General features: G+C 50.8%; 1 long non-coding RNA gene across 1 annotated transcript; it reads left to right on the top strand.

Annotated features, from left to right (window-relative positions):
* Positions 1-4,680: 4,680 nt before the first annotated feature.
* LOC134548703 (uncharacterized) lies at positions 4,681-5,992 on the top strand. The gene is made up of 2 exons (XR_010079876.1): positions 4,681-4,933; positions 5,104-5,992. It is a non-coding gene; the product is annotated as an uncharacterized LOC134548703 (long non-coding RNA).
* The last annotated feature ends 216 nt before the right edge of the window (positions 5,993-6,208 follow it).

Below are 6,208 nucleotides of genomic sequence, written 5' to 3'. Positions count from 1 at the left end.
TGGGCAGCGCAGGGGCTGGGATACAGCAAAATAAAATTTAAACACCACCCCAGGTGACAATGTCAAACGAGGAGGACACGAAGTCCCAGCAGATCCCTCGGGGAGGCCGTGGAAGGGCAGGGAAGGCCCTCTCTGCTCCCAAGCTCTTTTCCACTGTTCCCATCTGGAGAAGGCACCTCCAGGGAAAGGAGAACTCATGGAGCCATCCCAGGTCTCTCTGCTTTGCTTTGGGAGGCAGAATCCTCCTTTTCCCCCCTCTTTTGGCTCCTGCTCCCTGCCCTACGACGTTGATTAGGCTCGAGGGCAGGAGCAGCGTTTTGCACTTTCTCCCGAGCCGGGGTTTTGACAGCGGAGCAAACTCACCCCGGCTTTCTTTAATAATTCACAGGGCAGGATTGTGTGGATACTCCTAACTGCTGCTTAAAAGTAATTAATTGATTTTCTGACATATCAGTTAACGATGTATTGCGCTGACGTGAAGCTGGGGCCCTGCTCTTGATTGGGCTGGAGGCCTCAGAGCATCACGCTCGGCGCGGGAGCTGAGCTGGAAACGCTCTCAATTTATCCTGCTAGAAAAGGAAAAGCATTTTCCACACGGTGCTGTCTCAAACTCCGACCCAAACACTGCCTCCAACGCTGGCAGGGCTGAGGATTTTGTTGTTATTTACAGGAGGCTGAGAGGGTTTAAATGTAGAGCAGAAAACACGATTTCTGTCGGCAGCACGTGTGGGGCTGCAGGGAGAGGGGAGCCTGCAGCAGGAGTTTTGTGTGTTCAGGAACTGAGAGAGGTTTGGGGAATCTCCTTTCTCTCCAAGCACATTGGAAACCCAGAAATCTGGGTGGATGAGCCTGAAGCAGGAGGACAAAGAAACAGAAACCCGTTTTCCAGTGGTTTTTTACAGCATTTTATCTTTACAGGAGGTCACCACTTCTAATAAACCCCAGGGCTGGGTGGTAACAGCAGGTTAAATAAATTATTCTGCTCCACAAGTCCCAAGCAGGAATATTCTCTTACAGCCAAACTACAGATTTCCCTGGCTTTAATGAAATTTAGGAGACTTTTTATAAACTCCACAATCCCAAATTCACAAATCTCCTGTTTATAGCGTGGGCTTGAAAGCTCTGCCCTGGATAGATGAGGGGAAACTCCTGGAAAAATTCCCGATTTTTTATAGAGGATATGAATTTACTTGCCTGTGATCTCTGCTTTGATATAGGAAATCCCATCATGGATAACTTAGGAGGTCACATCCCTACTTTTATGTGTTCCAGGATGCCTCACATGTTCAACACTGCTTGGCTCCTGTTCTCAAAGAGATTTTTCCTCCTTCCTTCCCTTTCTATGAACCACCGCAGAAAAATATATTGAGGAACAGAGCAACTCTCCCTTAAAAGCGTTTTTTAACTGATATTTTATGTGAAATTGCTTGTAGGGGAGCTGCAGGTGCTTTTGTTACATTTTCTGCTGCCTTCCCCAGTTATTTTTCTCCATATTCACCCCAAATCCTGCCATTTTTATCTCCTGTTTGTCAAGAACATCAGAACATTTCTTCCCCACCCTCAGCCTTGCCACCAGCTCGAGAAGCTGCCACAGGAAATTAATTTGCCCCAGACCATCCTGTTTATGCAAATACAGAATTTCAGCTGGGTTCACTTCTGCCTGCAGAGCTTCACACCATGAAACAACCTCCACCCTGCGACTTATTTATCACCAGTCACTGAGATTTCCTCCTTAAAAACACCTCCAACCCCTTCAGGACTCTATTTTAACAAAAATAAAACTTCAATGCTTAAAAGCATCACCAGCATCAGCACAGAGCGTTTTTGTGGGGTGTTTATACTCAGGAAAAATAAAAAAAAGGAGATTTGAAGAAAAGGAGAGGCCATGAATTATTAAGAGCCCAGAGAAAGTGTCAAGATTTTGCTGAAGTCACGGATTGATTTTCTGACACAACCGTTGGGGAGATGTGGGAGCAGCCACTTGGATGGCAGTGTCAGATATCCAACCCACCAGGAAATGGGATTGCTCCTCTCCCCCAGAAAAACAGGGAAGAAAAAGAGGGGAAAGGAGGCAACAATTTGTAGGGGGGATGAATAAAAGTTAAAGAAATCCTGTTTGGTAGAGCTGGGTAAAATTTTAGGGTCAAGATGTGTATTTTTTTCCTCATTGGAATAATGCAGATTTGGCCAAACTGAAATTTCACGGGTTTATGGTTCTTTTTAAACTTAGAAAGAAAAATTAGAACCCAGGAATGCTTTGGGCTGAAGGGACCTTAAAGCTGATCCCATGGCAGGGACACCTCCCACTGTCCCAGGCTGCTCCAGCCCCAGTGTCCAACCTGGCCTTGGGCACTGCCAGGGATGCAGGGGCAGCCACAGCTGCTCTGGGCAAGCAATTTTTTTCTTTTTCTGAATTTTGTTTCATGAATTTTGTTTCAGTGAAGGTGAATATGTGTGGGGAGGAAGAATTTTTTTCATCCAGCTGCTCCCTAAACACCTTCAGAATCCTCTTAAAGTGGTCCCTGCATGAGCTGGTGCAGACCACTGACAGAATTTGTCCTGCATGAGATCAGGAATGGCCCCACTTTGCTTCTGCTGAGGTCTGATTGCTGCTTTCCTTCCATCTGAATGGTGTAAAGGGGAAAATCACAGAATCCCAGAGTCATCAGGACTGGAAAGGAACTTCCAGGATCACCCAGTGCCACCCCAGCCCCACCAGCATCCCCCAAACCCTGTCCCCAGGGGCCACCTCCAGACTCCTCCTGAGCACTCCCACAGACAGTGACTGCAAACCTCCCTGGGCAGCTCAGCCCAAGGCCTGACCACTCTGCCAGGGAAATTTCCTTTCCCAATCTCCAGGCTGAGCCTCCCCTGGTGCAATTTGAGGCCATTTCCTCTCCTCCTTTCCCTGCCCCTCCTGTCAGGGACTTGTGCAGAGCCACAAGGTCCCCCCTGAGCCTCCTTTTCTCCAGGCTCAGCCCCTTCCCAGCTCCCTCAGGAATTCTCCAGCCCCTTCCCAGCTCCCTCAGGAATTCTCCAGCCCCTTCCCAGCTCCATCCCCTTTCCCAGCACAGCAGCAGGGAGAGGGAAGCCAGCCTGGCAGGTGGAGGTGGGAGCTGAGGTCCCACCGGTGCTGGGAGCCTTTCCCAGCCCAGCCAAGCCCTGGGATTCCCTTCTGGAAGGCCTCAGGCAGGGATGGGGCTGGAATCTGTGCCCAAAGGGATTTGCAGAGCTGGGAATCAGGGCAGGGGTGGAAACAATGGTGCAAAACGACGGGTCTTACAAAATTCACCAAAATTGCCTTTTTCAACACAGAAACCCCACGGTTCTGACCACAGATAAAAGCAAGGCAGAGCCTGGCCTTGAAAGGCAACATGAACAAATGGCCAGAAAAATTTAAACCACATTGGGAGGATCAAATAATCGCAATTTCACCAGGAAATCTGGTGTCTAAAACCAAAGCAATGACAGGTCCCTCAGCACTGAGCCAGAGATGAAGAACCTGGTGCAGAATGTGTCCCCCTGGGAGGCTGAACTCCAGTTTCCCGTGGTGGCACAAGCAGCCTGCTCCTTTTTTTTGGAGCTGCCTGTGGAGGAGTTTTTTTGGTGGTCTTTGTTCAGTTCTCAGCGGTTTGGATCCCACCACACGTCTGGCTCCTTTCCAGGGGGAAAGAAGAAAATCCTTTAGCAATTAGGATGGAGATAACAGGATTTCCTCCTCCAGCTGGGTGGTCTCTTTTAGAGCCCAGACTAAATTAGATCCAGGAAAGGACAGGTATTTCTGAGGCTACAGCTTGACAGCGCTGAACTGAAAAATCAGGAGGATGTGCCTCAAAATTTTTAGGAAGATGGAGGCTTGGAAGTTTATAAACGCCTGGAAAGGACTGGAAGGAAGAGGAGAGAATAATATTGTGACTCTGGGGAAGATACAGGGCACATTTCCATCTTATTCCTGCTTGGTTTTATTCCCAATAAAGGATGAACTGCACTGGAGACAGGCAGTGAAGCCTCAGCCCAGAATCTGGGATACAAAAAGGACGTGGAGGTGCTGGAGAGAGCCCAGAGGAGGCTCCAGGATGAGCAGAGGGCTGGAGCAGCTCTGCTGGCAGGAAAGGCTGGCACAGCTGGCATTGCTCAGCCTGGGCAGGAGAAGCTCTGGGCTGAGCTCAGGGTGGCCTTGCAGGGCCTGAAGGAGCCCCAGGAAAGCTGCAGAGGGACTGGGGACAAGGGCTGCAGGGACAGGAGCCAGGGAATGGCTCCCAGTGCCAGAGGGCAGGGCTGGATGGGCTCTTGGGAATCAGGAATTGTTCCCTGGCAGGGTGGGCAGGCCCTGGCACAGGGTGCCCAGAGCAGCTGTGGCTGCCCCTGCATCCCTGGCAGTGCCCAAGGCCAGGCTGGACCCTGGGGCTGGAGCAGCCTGGGACAGTGGGAGGTGTCCCTGCCGTGGCAGGGGTGGGATGGGATTTCAGGTCCCTTCCAGCCCAAACCATTCCATGATTCCACGAATGTGTGGAAAAGTGGTGCTTCAAGCACACTCAGCACTGACTGATCTCTCAGCAGGTTCCTTTATCTTCTGCTTCGATAAAAGCTGAGGGCCAGACAAGTAAGGACCAATATTTTATGTCCATTTCTTTGTGGTGAAATCCTGAAATCCTGAGGCCATTGAAATCCAGGGTGTCGTGGTTTGAAGGGAAGTGAGTTTTTTTGGAAGTAGTGGTCAAACCAATTAGTCTTTAGATTTGAATATTGGCACCTTTGTTGGCCACTAAGAGGTGGACACGCCTCTGAGGACACGAGGGGTTAAAAGCCGGATTTCCCAGCAGGACTCCCTCTTTCCTGCTCTGCTTTCGGAGAGGGAGCGTCTTCTCCTCTCCCCTGCCGGCCTGGCTAGGCCGGGTGGGGGAGGGGAGCAAGGTGGGCCTGGCTTAGCAAGGTGGGCCTTGGGGTGGGGAACAGAGGGAGCTGGAGTGGAGCTGGTCCAGCTTCCATCTAGAATGGAGGGGTGGAGGGAGAACTTTGGAGGTGCCTTCCGTCCCCCTCCCTGTCCCATCCCGTTCCCCCCCCTTCCCCCCCCCGGTCCCGTCTCTCTCCTCCCCCCCACAGAGAGAAGGTGCCGAGTTGGAGCTGCTTGTGAGAGCTGCAGTGTCTGCGATCGCCTGTGCCTGACCTTGGTGGTGGGAGATAAAGCTTTTAACTCTTTCTAAGGCAGAAGAGAGTTATCCCTGGACGCTGTATTCTCATAGTTGGTGGTTTTAGAAGAGAGAGGACAGCCTGGGACCGAGAGGGTAATGTGAGATGAAAAGAAGCCCCTTCGATGGCCGGAATGAAGAGGAGTGGCTTATGAGGCCGGACTTTTCTTGCATAATGATAGCCATAGACGGACCCTGGACCCTCCTGACTATAAATAAGACTGTGTTTGGGTGGATGTTTTTGGCTCAAACCCAGAGACGTTTTGGCCTGCTTCGTGGAGCCCCCGGCCCCAGGGGTAAATGGGGGGGACCTGAGTCCCAAAATGAGAAGATGGCTGGTTTTTGGTACTTGGCCAAGACATCCTTAAAAAGAGCCCTGTTGCAGTGCAGGTCCATGGACGGCAGTGAGAGTGCCGGACATGGAAAGGAGGGTGTCACCCTGGCAGACTCTTCGAGGCAGTGCCATGGGTGACGTGGGAACACGGGATGGTGGACCTGTGTTTCCTGTGGGGGGGGGTCTGTGGTGCGAGAGAGACTCCTCTCGTCCTGGATGGAATGTGGATTGTCTGAATTTTAAAGGATGATGGTTTGGATTAGGAACCCAGGGTTGTTGAGGGATTAAGCAAGTAGATGAAGGTAATGTGCCAGAGTCAACTGAGTGAGCATGTATGGAATGGAATTGGGGGGAGGAGAAGCAGTGTTTTGGGAGGTTTTCTCTTCTGCTTTTGGGTGGCTGGGTTTTTCTTTCCTTTTCTATTGTCCATTGTTATGTAATATAATAAATTGTCTGTCTGTTTCAAGAAGTAGGCCTGCTCTGCTTTGTTCTTGACCACATCTCACAGGAGTTCATTAGGTAAAATATACCCTCATGGGTGCATTGGCATTTTGTCAAAATGTCAACCCATGACATTTGCCCTGCAAAGCTCCCCCTTCCCGAGGTGATCCCTGGCATCAGGAAGCTGCTGGGGAGTTCAGGATTGCCCTGCCTGCTCCGAGGGACAGGGAGCAGCTGGAGTGAC

Source organism: Prinia subflava, chromosome 3 (assembly GCF_021018805.1).
Source record: "Prinia subflava isolate CZ2003 ecotype Zambia chromosome 3, Cam_Psub_1.2, whole genome shotgun sequence".
In the NCBI taxonomy this organism is placed as follows: Eukaryota; Metazoa; Chordata; class Aves; order Passeriformes; family Cisticolidae; genus Prinia; species Prinia subflava.
The sequence above is the reverse complement of the archived record's forward strand: the minus strand, read 5'-3'. Positions and strand labels throughout refer to the sequence as shown.